A 17,854-nucleotide genomic window follows, 5' to 3' on the forward strand; every position below is an offset into this window, starting at 1 on the left:
ACACCCCTCAATATTTTTAGATTTGTGGACAGTAATATACTAAAAGAATTTTAGCTTCCTATTTCAACTGAAAGAGGGTACTCAACCCCTGCCCCAAATTTCATAAGTATGGGGATGGGGGTTAAAAAAAAACATTGAACTGAAAAAACAATGCTACATATCTATACTAATAACATAAAGCTAAAGAGTTTATTTGTTTGAACGCGCTAATCTTAGGAACTACTGGTTCGAGTTGAAAAATTCTTTTTGTGTTGAATAGTCCATTTATTGAGGAAGGCTATATGCTACGTAACATCACGCTATGACTAGTAGGAGTGGAACAGCAATAAAAAAATTATGAAAACGGGAAAATGTATTTCCTAATATAAAATGCTTGAAACACGGAGTAGACCTCTCTGCGGTGGCTCGACCTGAAAGTGCGGGCCTCGCGATCCAGAGGGTATAAGGTCGAGTCAGTCAATAAAATATGTACTCAGAATTTGAGAGTTGGAACAGGCGACAAGTATCTTTGAACGAATAGCGTTTAATACACCTGTATTTCTTCCGCTCTCAATATTTCATTTAAACTTTATTGTCAGCTTGAGAATTAACCCAACTATAAAGTTATTAAAATTAATTGCACTTTTGGAATGTTATATGAAGAACTTATTTTATTTCATAGGCGGGTCGCACGGGGAGGGCAAGAGGGGTTACTGTCCACCCCTCCCCCACTTTCAAAAGTAAGGGGGTCTCTTCTAAGTTCAAAATTCACGATCGATCTGAAGATGAGAGTGTAAATCGATTCACGGTGTTTGAAGGAAAAGGAATTTAAGGAAAAGAACTTAAGTGTGTTATAGTGTTAGGGGCCATTCATTCATTACGTAAGTGTCCCGAGGGGAGGGGTGGAAAAATGTGTACGTACCCTGAGTTCGTGGGGGGGGGACCAAATCCATTCTTACGTAATATTTTCCAAATCGATATTTTATTTTCACGGAAATTTCGCGGTCAAGTGGTTTGGCAGGGATCATAATATTATATTTGCTTCTGGATGGTAAAAAACGTATAAGGGTGAGCTGTTTTTTACTTGTTTTTCAAAGGATGAATAGTGTAAAATATAATAAAATAATCGCGCTGTGTACGGCCTGTCTTCTTTTTAATTAGTATCGCATCATACGCAAAAAATATTTGTAGGAAAAAATTCAGTCTAAATTCCTTTTAGTAAATATTTCTTCGCATTAAAAGCTTTGTAAAAAATATTAATAATAGTGAATTTAATAACGATTCCAGTGATGTGAGATTCGTTATTTTATTCTTTTGAAAAACGAAATAGAATCTTACGTAAGATAGGGGGAAGGGTGAAAAATCTCACTTACCCTTACAGAGGGGAGGGAGGAGTCAAAAATTGCCAAAATCATCCTTACGTAATTAATGAAAGGCCCCTTAACATTTCATAAAATTTACTTTGAATTGGGAAAGGAGGGATTCTATTGTAGTCGTCCGTCCCGATTTTCGAGACTGTGTCCCGGATTTTTAATTTTCGGTCATCTGCACGACAATGACATAAACATCTTATGACCTAGCCCAATTTTCAGTAAAAATTTGGCTCAGCTTTGAGGCTCCCAGGGATGATTTATAACCAATGTACATTATTCTGAAAAATAGCAAAAAAACTCCGATTTACACACAAATACATTCAGTTTCCAAAGACATGGGGGGAATTTTCGTTGGTGGTGTCGTGCGCCAGCTAGGCCGACAACTTTGCACTGTTAAAACTGCTTCTTGCATATGGCACCTTTTATGATGAAACGTAATAGCACCAGCAAAACCTTCTTAAGACCTTAAGGATGCTATTTGACTCTCTATGACACCCTTGAAAGCACGAGAGGGAGCCAGTTATGGCACCCTTAGAGGTGCCATACGGAACCAAATGGCACCTTTATGAGTCACATAAGGAGTCCGTTCGCACCCTTACAGAGGTGCCGCTGGTGCTACAACATTTCACCCTAAAAAAACTGTAGGTCTGCGGGTCTGTGCAACGCACAGTTTTAACAGTGTGGGGGTGCCTGCTTCACTTTTCCAACTGTAACGTTATTTGGTGAGAAGTCCGACTTCCTTAGTATACACATAAGGACCCGTTTATAGGGCAGTGGCGTAGCTAGGGTGTGGCGGAGGGCGGTCCGCCTCGGGCGGCACTTTTTGGGGGGCGGCAATTTCACACTTTCCATGCGAAAAAATTCAACGCATTTTCCCAAAGAGGAAATCATGTTTTCAATCTATTACTCGAGCCGAAAAAAAAAAGGACTTTGAATCGTTAGGTTTTGGTACGACTATGATAATAGTATAACTTTAATACAAAACATGAGTTTTTCTAGTAGACATCTCACCACTATTGTTTGTTTTTTCTCTTCCTTCGTCTGAAGCTACAGACTGAGGGAGATAGTAGTGTAAAGTCACGGGACCTAGTACATTTTTTTACTCTTGCGGTTAACTATTGCGGAGGAAACTATCAATTTCATAACCTTTCGTTTATGATGAAGCTACCACTTGATTTTCAGAAAGTTCCTTACAAACCAACTTATTTAAAAAAAAAAAAATAAGGAAGGAAAAAAGAAAAACTTAAAAAAAAAAAAAAAATGGAAAGAGATTACAAGAGTAAGAGGAGAGAGGTCTCAAATGGTGGGCGATTTCTTGCTCACTTTCAGGATAGTATTATCAGTTTCAACAATTGCTTTGATTGGGCATTGATTACAAAATTTTCATTAAGACAAAATGAATTTTATGTTCATTTTATAAAAGCACTTATTTCACAACTCAAATAATAATTGCTTGTGTTACTGTTAAATACAGTAAAACCTGTAAAGTTGACCAGCCTTGTAAGTTGACCACCTGTCTATGTTGACCGCTTTTGTCAGGAACGGAATTAGTCCTATCTCATATAATGAAGGAAAACCTCTGTAATTTGACCACCTGTCTATCTTGACCACTATTGTTCGCCAAATTTGGTTAGAAGTATTGTAAAATACCCTTTGTAAGTTGACCACTTGGTTTATTTATTTTTTTTAAAACTTTCTTTAGCAAATTATTTTATTATTTATTTATTTATTTATTATTATTATTATTATTATTATTATTATTTTTCATAGCTTTCCAAGAATGTTATTAATGCTTTGATGACGGAACAGAATTTTACTAACTAAACAGCAGCATAAAGCTTAACGCTGCTCTTTATCCTCCAAACTTGTTTTTCATTTGTTGTTCTATTTGAGATAGCGTTTTGTACTCTGTTCAATGAAAATAGGTGTCAGTTGTAAAGTTCAAAGTCTTTTATTTCAGTTTCAATTGTTGTGACAACACAGGAACTGTGCTAAAAAGAGAAGGCCCGGATCTATACATTTTGATTCCCCTGCAACAAAATATGTAGGGCCCATACCTACAGGCCAGCAGTTTCTCTTAGTAAAGTGAAGAAGTCTTAGTACTAGTTTTTTTTTCTATTTTTTCTTCAATTTCTAGGGCCGTTAGCCCCTTTAAGGACGCGGGCCTCTCGCACTGCGGGTACGCAGATCTGGGCGTGCTAATGAGTAAAGTTACTGGTGCAAGGGATTAAGAGATAGGATATTTTGATTTTGCCTTTATGAACTGGGCGAGTCGAGCTTGTTGCTCTTTGTGCTATAAGTTTTACATAAAAAGGCTTCAAAAAGAAAATTAGCTGAACTTGAGATTAATAAAAAGTATGAAATATTAAAATTAACTGAAAATGGAAAAAGCCAGAGAATATTCGCTGGCATATAAGGAATTTCTAAAACTAAAGTGTCTAATATAGTTAAAAACAAGGAAAAACTAACAAAATTATTTGAATAGTATTTTTAATTATTGTTTTACTTTCAATAATATTAAACAATGAAAATGAGTTAAACAGAAAGAGTAAGGGTGAATTCCTAAAAAAATAAATACATAGTGCAAGAAATGACGAAAAATAAAAAAAAAGTATTACCGCCCTTTATAAGTTGACCACCTGTCTAAGTTGACCGCCAAAGTACTGCACCGCGAGTGGTCAACTTACTCAGGTTTCACTGTATCAACAAATTTCTTTAAAAAAATAGTTTCACATTTAGTCATTCATTTTAAGGAAAGGTTTTTAATCAGTAAAATGATGTCTGAGCAAAGCCTTTCACATTTACATCAAAAGTAATGATTTTTGATGCACAACTTTTTCTTCTCATGAATCACCGTATGGTTAATCGACTGTAAAAGGGCCTCTTTATCTTATCGTCTTGTATCAGTGAAAAAGAGAATCATCCAAATTTGGTATTGTTCGTTTTTCACTAGAAGGCACTTCATCCATCCTTCTCGAATGATGAGCTCAGTTTTATGCGGGGGTGATCGGTAAATATATCCTCGTGCTTGTGAATGAGACAATTAGATAACCTTAACTTTGAAGTGCGTTTTAATGTGCAAAAAAAAGTCTTAGTGTCCTTTACATCACTTAATTCGCTTGTCTATTGCTACTTTCGCTATTCTTACATTTTAAAAACTGCTGCTTTTACGACAAAATACTACTACCCGAATATGCGTTCTGCTGAAAACAGCGAAATAGAATCATTTGATACCACGCGACGAAGGAGGAGTCAAGTGCCTTCTCGTGGAAAACGGACAATAATATAGCAGTCCTGGATCTAGGAAAGGGAAGGGGATAAGTCTCGCTCGTGCCCTAGACGGCAACTTCTGAGTTTGTCAACATTAAGTGATTCGCTCAAGCGCGGATGCAAAAGGCAGTTATCACCCCCTTTGAGAAACCAAAGAGACACTAAATTTGCATTTCGAAAACTTCAAGTTAGGAAAATGACTACGACCTTTACGCTCCTTCCTACTGTCAGAAAGCTTAAAATGCATTTGCAGGATTTTAATTTTGAAAAAATTCCGGAGGAGAGTCATTTACCATCCCTTTCTCCCTTAACTTGCGCCAACATAGTCTAAAACAGCGTTTTGGGGGGCTCCATTTTCAAATATCCCCCTCCTCTTTGTTGTTTAACGTTGCCAAATAAAAGACAGCATTAAAATGTGTTTTTAGGCCGGAGAGTTCTCACCCACCGAGGAGAGCTTAAAATTGCGTTGTTAAACCCTCAATAGATCTCACATTCTTCGGGAAGAGCAACGGAACCTTCCTATCCCTTAATGTCACTTAGCAGCCCAAAAGTGCAATTCTTAGCCTTCAGTCTCGAAACATTTCTAAGGGATAATGCTCACTCCATCCCTCCACACCTCATCTTTTATCGTAGTATTGAGTTTTTAAAGCTTCAGTACCAACATATTCATGAGGGCAGTCAAACCCTGACCCTTCCTCTAACGTGATTAAAGATAGTCTAAAATGTGTATTTACTACATCAACTTCGAACTTTAAAATCCCCATCTCATTCAATATCTCCATAAAACGCTTAAAGTTGGATTTTTGAAACTGCATTTTTAGAATAATTCTAAGAAAGGGCCTCAAATGTCTACGAAATCACTTAAACATAATTACAGTTGGCTCCAAATGTCGTTTTTAGGAATTTCTGAGGGAAGCTCGCGAAGCCTTTTTTTCTCAATGATGAAGAGCTTAAAATGAGCAACAGAACGTCTTCGAACGAAGCAACGAACTTCGAAAACGAACGAGATTTCGAGTGGGAAACCCCCTCCGAACTTTCGGTCATAACGTTGTCCGTTAAACAACGACTAAAGTCGCGTTTTTAGGACGTCATTTTCAAAAAGTTTCTGGGAGAGACGGGAGAGCCATCTGACTTCTCATCATTTTTGGAAACATTTGGCCAACTGGCTTATGTCACCAAAGATAGACTACAATTGCGTTTTTTAAACTTCGGCATCGAAAAATTTCCAGAGAGCACCCGAACATTCCCTATTCTCTTTAAAGTTATCAAAGATATCTTAAACCTGATTTTAAGTTTGAAAATATTTCGAGAGGAAAATCCACTCTTTGTTGGAGTTAGGAGAAGCCCTTACATTACTAGATACAGCCTGCATATACGTGTTTTTCAGTTTAGTTTGGAAACCTTTTTAGCGTTACTAAAACTGCCTAAATTTCTGAATTTTGACTTTTCTTTGAGAATTTTTCGGTGGGGGGCTCTAAATTTCTTTTTTTTTTTTTTTCCTGCAAGAAAAATATGGAGAAAAAAGAGTTACTTTTCTTCTTAATAAAAATCTTATCATTACTTTTAATACTTCTAACTCTTTAATGTTTTGGCTATTTCCTATCAAAAGGGCGGCAAATTGTGGCACCACCCCGGGCGGCAGAAAGTGTAGCTACGCCACTGTTATAGGGTAGGTAACCATTCACATAACAACAACACATTCACACAAAGAAAGAACAAAATAAAAAAAGTACATCCGTGCCGAGACGGGATTCGAACCCGGGGCCTCTCCATTGCAGTCAGATTTCTCTGTCCACTATACAAGGCTGTCGACTTTGGTGGGGGGTGGGGGGCAATTGATCCCCCTAAATAACGGGCTACTTCCATTCTCCCACTACTTTCAGTAATTCTGTGATTTATAACAGGCAAAAATAATTTTCTTTAAAATATATTGCTTTGAATAAAACTCCTAATGTAGACAACACTTTCGAAAACTGCAGTTTTTTCTCAGAAGTTAAAAGTTCAGACATTACATCAGCACTGCATTACATAATCATAAGTTGTTTATGTCTTTGCACGGCGTTCTTAAGCTCAAATTAAGAAACCAATCTGATACGCGAGATTTCAAAAAACCCCAACTGATTATGGCTGATTATAAATCTCCAGTTTAAAATTTTAATAACGAAACTTGGGCACCTATTTAAAGAACTCGATGCATACGTATCGACGTTTTACCCCTCTTTTTTCCCCTGTAAAAGAAATAAACGTGGAAAATAATCTACTTGATATGCTATCGCAAAAGAGATTACAGTTTGCGTTCATTTAACAAAATGTATTAGAATAGAAGTGTTCCTAAGAAGTTCTGTTTGTACTATGTATATGTATTAGGGTGGTTCAAAAAAAACTTTTTTTCAGCTAGAGTCCAAGACACTCCCTTTTTTTTAGACTAACTAATAGTATTAGGCTGTAAAAGTTTTAGCTTCTTACTCAAATTTTAAGACGGTTCTCAATGACCCCTCAATTTAACATTAGCCGTAGCATAGAAAATTTCATAAATTTAGAAGCATTTAATTTTCCCAGCTGTTTTTTTTTTTTTTCTGTGCAGTAAAATCTGTCTACAATGATACTGTTGGGACCTAAAAAAAATATTGTTATCGACAGGTTATCGTTATAAACAGTTTGATTATTTATACTGACATTTTGTTGGGGACCAACGAAAATGTCACTGTAGACAGGTTTATTGTTATAGACAGTATTGTTATACACGGGTTTCACTGTAATTATTTTATTGCATTGTATATGCATAATATTCCAGATGGTGCGCGCAAGAGGGCCGCCCACCAACCAGATGGCTCGATTGTGTCGAAAAAGACTTCAAAACTGTTGGCCTCAGTGGATGGAGGAAATCTGTTTCTGACAGGGCGGGATGGAGGAAACTGATTGAGACGGTCTTGGCCTGCCCTAGGCTGTTGTGCCGAAAAAGAAGAAGTATATGCATAATACTCGTGTATATTATAATATGCAGCATTGTTTTTTCATTTCAATGTATTTTTTAACCCCCCTCCCCATACCAATGAAGTTTGGGGGAAAGGGTTGAGCAACCTCTTTCAATCGAAATAGGAAGCTAAAATTCTTCCAGTATATTGCTATCCACAAGTCTAAAAATATTGAGGGGTGTCCTGGTATCTAGGAGAAACTTTTTTTCTTTACATGTATTTTTGAACAACCCAAATGTGTATATTAATGAGTACTACATATCTGTGTGTGCGTAGAAATAGTTCGAAATACAGGGTGACCGAAAAGTACATGACACATTAAAAAAAAATAATAGAAAAGTAACAAACTGTCGCATGAATATGCGGTTTTCACAATAATAATTCACAGCAGGTGCGAATCCAGAGGGGGCCCCTCTTAATAGACCAAATATATCCAAAATCAGCGTTTTGAGGGCTTATATTTCGGAAAATTTGCCCCAGAAAGGGACGGACTGGGTCCCGAAAGAAAGGGTCAACCTTTGCCCCTAAATGGCGAAAAAAAAAAGCGAAAGTAAAAAAAAAAAAAGGCGCCATGAAAAAAAAAAAAAAAAAAAACGATGGTACACAGGTTTAGGAGTTTAAAGAAAAGAAAAAAAAAGCAAAGAGAAGTCGCACAGATTTGTGAGCGCAAAGAAAAAAAATGGAAATTTCACCAAAATATTTAAAAAAATAAATTATCAAAAATAAATTTAATTAAAAAAAAGGTGTGCTGGACTAAGGGTGCATCGGCCCGCGGGCAAATGGACCGGCGGGCCAGTCCGCCCCTGGCCCCAGACCCACTATTTTTGCACGAAAATTACACTTTGCCTCCCCCCTCCCCCTTTCTGATGATGGCTTCCTCTAAAACCAGGAGCTGGATCCGTCATTGATCCACAGGTTCATGATATTTTTATGACATAAAGGAAAGAAAAGAAAAACGAAATAACTTGTAAATTGTGTTTAAAGGTGGCGCTGTACCCTCACAATAAGAAAAAGAAACGTAATGTGAGACGCACCGTTTGTTGGTAAAACCACATCTAAACGGTACTCTAGTTCATTCCATATTCTAGCCAGTGCATTTTCAGATCTTAATGCTAGTAATATCACAATTTGACACAAATAAGCAGAAAAAAAAAAATCCTGAACTTGTGAATTATTCTCAAGACAATATTTTTGCTTTCCCATGAGTTAAGATGCGTCAAAGACTTTTCGGACACACTATATTTCACTCATGAAAACCTTGAAGAAAAGTATTATCTGAATTGTCGTTGAAACAAAAAAAAAATGGACTCAGGTGCAGACTGTGATAGTGAAATTTAAGGGGCGTTTTAGAGCACCTTGGTCTCTTTTAGTTAAGACAAACAAAGAGATAAAAAGATATGTAATTTAAAACAACATAGTAACTAATCTATAGTAGTTATTAGCGCTCTCTTACTTTGAATCGAAATACTGAATTGTTCCAAAACCCAGAGAAAAAGTAGTTCTGAATAATAGTGAGTTACTATGTAGTTCTTGTACAGAAGAAAACAAAGTTGCAAATTGCAATTATTTTTTGAACGAAAGTTTCGTTTTCATTTTATGCATAAAAATGCAGCTAAAAAAGAAAAGACACATTTTTTCCCTGTAACACATTGCTTATCAGCTTGTATGAGGGGATATTTTATTTCCAATATGCTCAGTGTTGCGTGAAAAGTAGCCAATTGTGTAAATTTGCCGTGACTGACGTGACGACCTAAAATTTCATTGCTGCTATAATCTTTAAGAGACTTAAAAAGTTGGTAAAAATTGAAAAAAGAAGCCGTTATTTTCTGGATGTTTCAAATAATCGTGCTTTTAGAGAAAAAAAAAAAAAGACGTAGAGACGTAGAGAAAAAAAAAAAAGATTTCTTAATATTGAGGAAAACGTAACAACGTGTAATTCCTTGCTCTAGGAAGCGATTGTGCAAGCTATTCCGTGAGAGTCTTTGTTGAGATTCTGATGAATATAATGACGAAGTATCAGATTTTACAAATACTTATTACCCCGCATTATCCGGCATGCCGCAAAATTCGGGTATCACCAGACTTTTAATAACACTTGCCTGGTCTTTTCCGGCATACCGGAAAAATCGAGGGTAGGAAAAAAAATGATACTATAAAAAATGAATGCAGCTTAAAAATGAATATAAATTCTATGCAAATCTCATTAGTATTTACAAACAATTTAATTTTGTAAAAATATTTGCTAACAATGCCTTTTGTTTTTTAACAATTAAAATATTGTTTAATAACGAATAATTTTATAAAAATTAAATAAAAACTAAGTAAGCAACATTTAAGCAATAATTTACCGCCCCTAAACCAGAGTTAAAGAATTTACCGTAGCTATTCAATACATAAAAATTAAACTTACCTCTCTAAAAGGAATCTCAAAATATTGATTTAAAAATAATATAAACAAATCGCAGTATCGATGATTGCTTCTGAATTGATTACCTTATTGGCATATAATTAAATCCATTAAGAATGACCTACCATAAATAACAAGCACATATTATATGCAATACATTTTCTTTATCTTCTTTTTTTTTTTTTTTTTTTTTTGAAAGAAGGTTAACTTTCGGGCCGGAAAATTCGAATTTCCCGGCATGCTGGTCAACTTCGCTTTTCTCCGGCACGCCGGATAATGCGGGGTAATACGGTATGTTACTGCAAACTGGAAAATTCCGAAAACGTGGATAAGCCGAATTGTGTTTGCAAACTTAATGATGTTTTTCGATGCGACAAAAAAACAAATAAATAAAAATGAAATAAAAAAAAAAAAAAACATTGAATTATCTTAGTAAGTAAAGTAACGTAAAGTAACATAGTCTAAAAAACACTAATTCGCAGATTACTGCAGACATATGTTTCGGCGTTTCAGGGAACGCCTTTTTCAATACAAAACGTAGTGAGCTTATGAATGAAAAGGTTTTGCATTGAAAAAGACGTTCCTTGAAACGCCGAAACATATGTCTTCAGCAATCTGCGAATTTGAGCTTTTTAGACGTTGTTACTTTACGTTACTTTACTGTTCAGCACAAAGGTATTTATTTATCTTATCTTAGTAAGATTTATTCTTTGATATTCTCTTATATTTTTTGTAGTATGTACTAATAATTAATTTTATCCAAAGAAAAAATGTTATAGTTCATTTATTATGCACTAATCCTGAAAAAGAGAATAAAAATTATTCTTGCGCAGACTAGAAAGGGTACTTCCGATAACTCGAACTAACGATTATTCAAAGAGTTTAGCTGGTGTCTTGAAACTTCGAGTTATCGAGAGTTGACATTATTATTATTATTATTATTATTATTATTATTATGAAATTTGTAAATTATTTTTTACTTCTTAAATAATATTTTTTGTTGTGAATTACTTAAGTGTCAGCTATTTTATTTTTCACGATATTATTTTTCCTTCGACTTATTTTTAGTAATTTTATAAATAGGCAGTAAGTGTTTTCTGTGTGCTTTGTTTTTTCTTCGTTATCTTCCTGTGTTTTATAGTTCTTCAAGTTGCACCTCGAATCGATTTTTCGAAAATTCGATGTGGTTCTTTTTCTATTCCAATTTTCTTTATCTTCTTTATACTAATAATAAAGCTCAAAGTCTCTCTGTCAGGATGTCTAGATGTCTGGATGTCTGTGACGCGCATAGAGCTTAGACCGTTCGGCCGATTTTCATGAAATTTGGCACAAAGTTAGTATGTAGCATGAGGGTGTGCACCTCGAATCGATTTTTCGAAAATTCGATTTTGTTCTTTTTCTATTCCAATTTTAAGCCAGCCCATTTTTCACAGAAATTTAATAAAATGGGAAAGAATCTTTATCTTTATCTTCTTTATCTTCTTTACTAATAATAAAGCTGAAAGTTTCTCTGTCCGGAGGATGTCTGTAGGATGTCTGTGACGCGCATAGCGCCTAGACCGTTCGGTTGATTTTCCTGAAATTTGGCACAAAGTTAGTTTGTAGCATGGGGGTGTGCACCTCGAAGCAATTTTTCAAAAATTCGATGTGGTTCTTTTTCTATTCCAATTTTAAGAAAAAAACTATCATAAATTACGAAATTATCATAACGTGGAACCGTAACATGGACACAAGCCAATTGGCGAGATATGAAATTATCATAACGTGGAACTGTAACGTGGGTACAAGCCAGTTGGCGAGAAAATTCACCATACTATATTTGTAAATATACAGGCGAACCAAAAGACCTTTTAATTTTTCTATTACGGGCAAAGCCGTGCGGATGCCACTAGTTACTAATAATAAAGCTCAAAGTCTCTCTGTCAGGATGTCTAGATCTCTGTCTGTCAGGATCCGTGTGACACGATACCATAAATAAAGTCTTTTTCCGCGACAAATACTTGTGCTGCCATCTAGTAATAGAACAACAAGTTAAGTTCCAGCTTATTATAGTTGATTGCAAAATTACCGGAAAAAATATTGACTGGAATTTTGTTAAAACTATTTTTCGAGTACGAAAGTGATTAATTAAGGATGAAAACTTTTTATCCTTTCTGCAGCGAAGAGGGGATTAAGTTTAAATCAATGAAATTTGCTAACTGCACAAGTTCGTTAGATATTTTTATAAGTCATTACAAAAGTAATGTAAAAAATATGACATTTAATGCAGTTGTATAGATCATTTGAAGAGCCCTAAAAAGATGTAATATATAAAATAAAGCTTGCGATCCAAGTTATTTTGTTTTCAACGGAGACGGGAGGGGGAATTAACGAGATTGAAAAGAAATGTAAAATGAAAATAAAGGATTTTTTTTTTTTTTTTTTTTTGCCTTTTCACTTCTCTTTTACAATTAGAAATTTTTGAAACAAATCATTAAAATGAAAACAATTATATTTTAGATTGTTCGTGGACTAAAATTAAAACAATGACACAGGTATAAAAATTATCAAACGTTGTAAAATGATCAAAAAAAAAAAAAAAAGAAAGAAAGAAAGAAAAGAAAAGAAAAATCAATAGCACAACAAAAATTAATTTCATGATAATTCAAAATTTTCTCACTACAGTGATCCAAAAATTAATATTAATAACCCTATAAGGAAAATACGGCAAAAATTTAAATGAACAAATAAGTTTTACTAAAAAGCATAACTTTTAGTAATGAAAATATCATAGAAAATAAAAAGTTTGATATTTTTCCTGAAATCAAAACAGAAAATGGATGAATTAAATATAAAATAGCAAATTTGCTAAACTCGTATAGAAGTGTTTCGGGGTTAAAAGTAACTCCTTTTTCCTTTCAAGAAAAATGTCAGCTTGCAGATTAAAAAACTCTACCTTAGTCCATTGTCTCTGCTCACGTCTTTTCTGCAGTAAAATAATAATAAAAAAGTTCCCCCATGACTTCCAAACATGTGTCAGCGAGTTTTTACCAATTTATACTTGAAAAAAAAAAAAAAAAAAAAAAATCTTTTGTTGATACATTTTAGTAAGTTCTTATTTTCCACTAAACCATCAGTGAGCACAAATAATGCCTCAGTATCAAAAATAAATAATAGAAATTATAACACACCGAAATGAAAAAAAAAATGCCTGAAACATAATTAAACAAATAAGTTTTGCTAATAAGTATTACTTTTAGACATGTAAATATTATAACGAAGCAAAGTTTCAAAATTTTCTGCAAAGTAAAAATAATTAAGCAAAGTAAGAGAAAAAGCATAAATCTACTAAAACTCTCGGGCACGTGTTTCGCGTTTACAAGGAACCGCTTTTCCCTTGCAAAATAGATATGAGCCCATGAATTTAGACTCGTGGCCCAAAAAGCGATCCCCCCCCCCCCTTCTTTTGTAAGTTTAGCTGAAGTTCCTTTTGTCTGATTCCCCCTCCCTGTTCCCTTCTCTGTGCATCATGCGAAAACCAAAAAACACAATTTTCTTTTCGCATGTTTCAAGGGTTCCCTTTTCATTTAAATCATTTTCTTCAATCACCTTACATAATCATTGAAAAATTCCTGAAGAGATCATTCAATGCAAATATTTTTTCCCTTCGATGTATCCCAAACCCACCCCCTTTCCCTGAAGTTTATTGTTGAAAATCGTTGTTTTTTCTTCTATTTTTGTTTTTAAATGAATAATCACCTACAATGTTTTCTATTTCTTTGTATTATTAGTTTTATCTGCGCTATTTTTTTCCCCCTTATGGTTTCGTGGCGCGCATTGCCCTTTGACCAATCAGCACAGTGCATTTCTGCTGAACTTAACTTTAGCGAGAATATTCCTCGCAACTCCGAAACATGTGTCCGAGAGTTTTAGTAAATTTTTTTTATTTATTTATTTTTTTATTTTTACTTTGCTTAATTGCTTTTCTTTTCAGAAAATTTTCAAACTTTGCTTCGTTATGATATTTGCATATCCGAAAGTAATGCTTTTTAGCAAAACTTATTTGTTTAATTTTATTTCAGGCATTTTTTCTTTTCAGTGTGTTATTATTTCTCTTACTTATTTTCGATACTGTGGCACTCCTTCATTCTCTTTGAGCTCACTAATAGTTTAGTGGAAAATAAATACTTAAAAGTACCAATTTTTTCCCCCCAAGTATAAATTTGCAAAATCACGCTGACACGTGTTTTGGAGTCATAGGGAACTCTTTTTTCAATGCAGAAAAGATGTTAGCTTGTTTATGTACAGACAATCGACTGGGGCGAAGTTTCTAAATCCTCAAGCTCACATCTGTTTTGAAAGGAAAAAGGAGTTCCTTGTAACCCCGAAACACGTGCCAACGAGTTTTTGCAATGTTTTGTCATTTTGTATTTATTTATTCATTTGTTTTCGTTTTTGCTTCAAGGCTGATTTTCAAACTTTTTATTTTTCATGACACATTACTAAAAGTTATGTTTTTTAGCAAAATTTATTTGTTCAGTTACATTTCAGGTATTTTTCTTCTTTTCAATGCGTTATTGTTTTTATTATTTATTTTGATACTGAAACATTTTCATTCACTTTCAGCTCACTAATAGTTAAGTGGAAAATAAGGACTAAAGTGTACATGTAAAAGTTTGTTTCTTTTTCCTTTCTTTTAATTTTTTTTCCCAAGAATTAATTTGCAAAAACTCGCTGACACGCGTTTTGAACTCAAGGGAATACTTTTTTTATTATTTCATTGCAGAAAAGATGTGAGCTCAGACAATCGACTGATGTAGAGTTTTAAAATCCGCAAGCTCACATGGGGTTCCTTGTAACCCCGAAATACATCCGTACAAGCTTTTGCAAATTTATATCTTTTTATATTTATTACTTTATTCATTTTCGCTTTCAGGAAAAAGTGTCAAACTTTTTATTTTCATGATAAAAGCATAACATTACTAAAAGTTATGTTTTTTTAGTAAAACTGATTTATTCATTTATATTTCCACCGTCTTTTCCTAAAAAAAAAGGGGGGGGGGGGTGTTACTAATGTCAATTTTTGAGTAATGTAGTAAGAAATGTTTGAATCATCAAGAAATAAATTCTTATTGTGTTATGGATTTTTGTTGATCATTTACAACGTTCGATATTTTTCATAGCCGAGTCCTTATTTTTATTATAGCTTATGAACAATCTAAAATATGATTATTTTCATTTAATGTATAAGATGTTTTCTTCGTGTACGATTTATTTGTATAATTGTTAAATATAAAAATTAGTAGAAAGGAAAAAAAAAAGTGAAAAATTTGCATTCATTTTTATCACTTTTCAATATCGTTAATCCCCCCCCCCCCGCTGAACACAACACAATTTGGATCGAAAGCTTTATTTCATCTATTACACCTCTTTCGGGTTCGAAAAATAATCTTTATAACTGTATTTTATGTCATACTTTTTAGTGATTTTTGGATAACTTGTACAGATAGCAAATTGTATTATTTTAAACAAAATTCCTCCTCCCTTCTCTGAAAAAAAAGAAAAAGCTTTCTTCCTCAATTTTCGTGTTCAAAAAACAGTTACAGCAAAATTTCTGTCAATAATTTTTCGTTAATTTCGCAGTCAACTGTAACAATGTAAAAGTTAACTTGTTTACGTATCACTAGATGGCAGCACTCAACACGCGGAAAAAGACTTTATTTATGGTATCGTTCTGTGACGAGCATAGCGCCTAGACCGTTCGGCCAATTTTCATGAAATTTGGCACAAAGTTAGTTTGTAGCATGGGGTTGTGCACCTCGAAGCCATTTTACGAAAATTCGATGTGGTTCTTTTTCTATTCCAATTTTAAGAACAAAATTACAATAAGATGGACGAGTAAATTACGAAATTATCATTACGTGGAACCGTAACATGGGCACAAGCCAATTGGCGAGAAAATTCACCATGCATTGTTTGTAAATATACAGGTGAACCAAAAGACCTTTTAATTTTCTATTACAGGCAAAGCCGTGCGGGTACCACTAGTAATAAATAAAATGTTTTAGGGTCATTTTATCAGGAACTATTTAAAAAAAAAGTCTGGGAAAAAAATGACATCTGAATCAAATATATGGAAGAGCCAAACTTTAAAACCCAATATCTCAGCTTGAGCTCAACTGCAGATTCCACTTTTGTGCTTAGCACGGCAGTATACCTCGAAAAAAAAAAAAAAAAACTCGGACAAAGATTGCATCTTCGAATGTGAGTAAAGTAATTTCATTTTAAAGAGTGTCTTATCTATTTTTGGCTCTCACTTTAGTAGAAAATAATTAACGAGATATCTCCTAGTTTATGTATTGTTTTTTTTTTTTTTTTTTTTTTCAATTTTAAGCAAAAGACCTGCTATTTTAAAGTTGTTTAACCAAATAGAACGACAGCTCGTTTCCTTGTTGTGCCTCGGCAAACAATATTTGATGCGGTATGCCGCTTCAAGTGGTTGGAAATGATATTCGATGTCCGGAAAGTATAAAAAAACGAACAGCTAACATTTCAGTCAATCGGCAGGTCATCCAGAAGTGATTTCAATGAAGTCCTTGGATTTTCACGAGAGAAGTCGTTCATACGATGGGGGATTTTGTGACCGATAAGTGCGACTAAGGGCAAAAACAGCTCAAACAGAGTAGTGTTACCAGTTCTAAAAGTTCAGGCATTCGTATGCCTCCAAAGATGCCAGAAACGTTTGAGACGGGCCGCAATCCATGCTGGAAGAAGGATACCTTCCACTGATTTACCGTTCAACCAGCTCACAACCCCCCAGAACAATAGGATTTGGTATGTGTAGACACTCCAAGCACTTTAGAAAATGTTAAACATCGCCAAAATCCAAAGCCAGGATTTGTCTGTGATGAAACCAGCACAAGCAGCAAATATCTGTTTTTTTTTTTTTTTTTTTGTGGATGAGGGTTATAAAATAAATCAAAATGTGTACCAGAAGGACATTTTAGAAAATGTACTTCTGTGGACAGCACAGCAATGTTTATTACACTGTATGGCCTGCTTTAGAGTCGAAGATCCACCCTAAACTACACTTAAGTTTGGACTCTCTAAACCAATTGCTTTTATAGGGAATAGGATTGATTAAATGACTTGCGGCCTTTGAATGAAAATTTTAACAAGCAGTTGCACCTCTGTATTACTTCAAAAGACGGCCAGTTTAAAAATCAATTTATTAATTGCTAAAGGTCTTCTCATTTTTTTTTTTTTTTTGTGATTTGTTAATTTATTTATTTTTAATAAAGTTACTTGGAAAACTGTTTGCCCAATTTTTTTTTTGCCGCACCCTGTACATTTGGTTCACACAGTCAGCAGAAACGTAGTTCTATGATTAAAGTTATGCTTGTTTGTTTTATGAAGAAGGAAAATAAATTCTTCACTAAGGATATTGGTTTAATATTTTTTGAAAAAGAATTAAATATTTTTTGATCTATATGCAAATTATGTTATCATACAACAACTTGCATTATGAACGTTAGACAGTATTTTAACACACAAGAAGGGGTGGGGGAGGAAATTGCATCATAATTTAAGTATGAGAAGCTTCAAATCACTTTTTGCTGAAAAATTCAATTAAAACCTCCTGAAAAGTAGAAAAAAATATTTTTTCAATTTTTCCGGATGGAAAATAAACCCCTTCGGGGAAAAAAAAAAGTTTTTATATTTTTTTTCGAAATTTTCCGGTTTTTTTTCCGACCGTTTTCATCTTTAGTCGTGTCCTATGAAAAATTTCATTGATATGTTTCGTAAATTCAACCATGAGTGCTTGGATTCAATCCCATCCTTTTAAATAATATGACACTAAATAAGTATTT

This window comes from Uloborus diversus, chromosome 2 (genome assembly GCF_026930045.1).
Source record: "Uloborus diversus isolate 005 chromosome 2, Udiv.v.3.1, whole genome shotgun sequence".
Lineage (NCBI taxonomy): Eukaryota > Metazoa > Arthropoda > Arachnida > Araneae > Uloboridae > Uloborus > Uloborus diversus.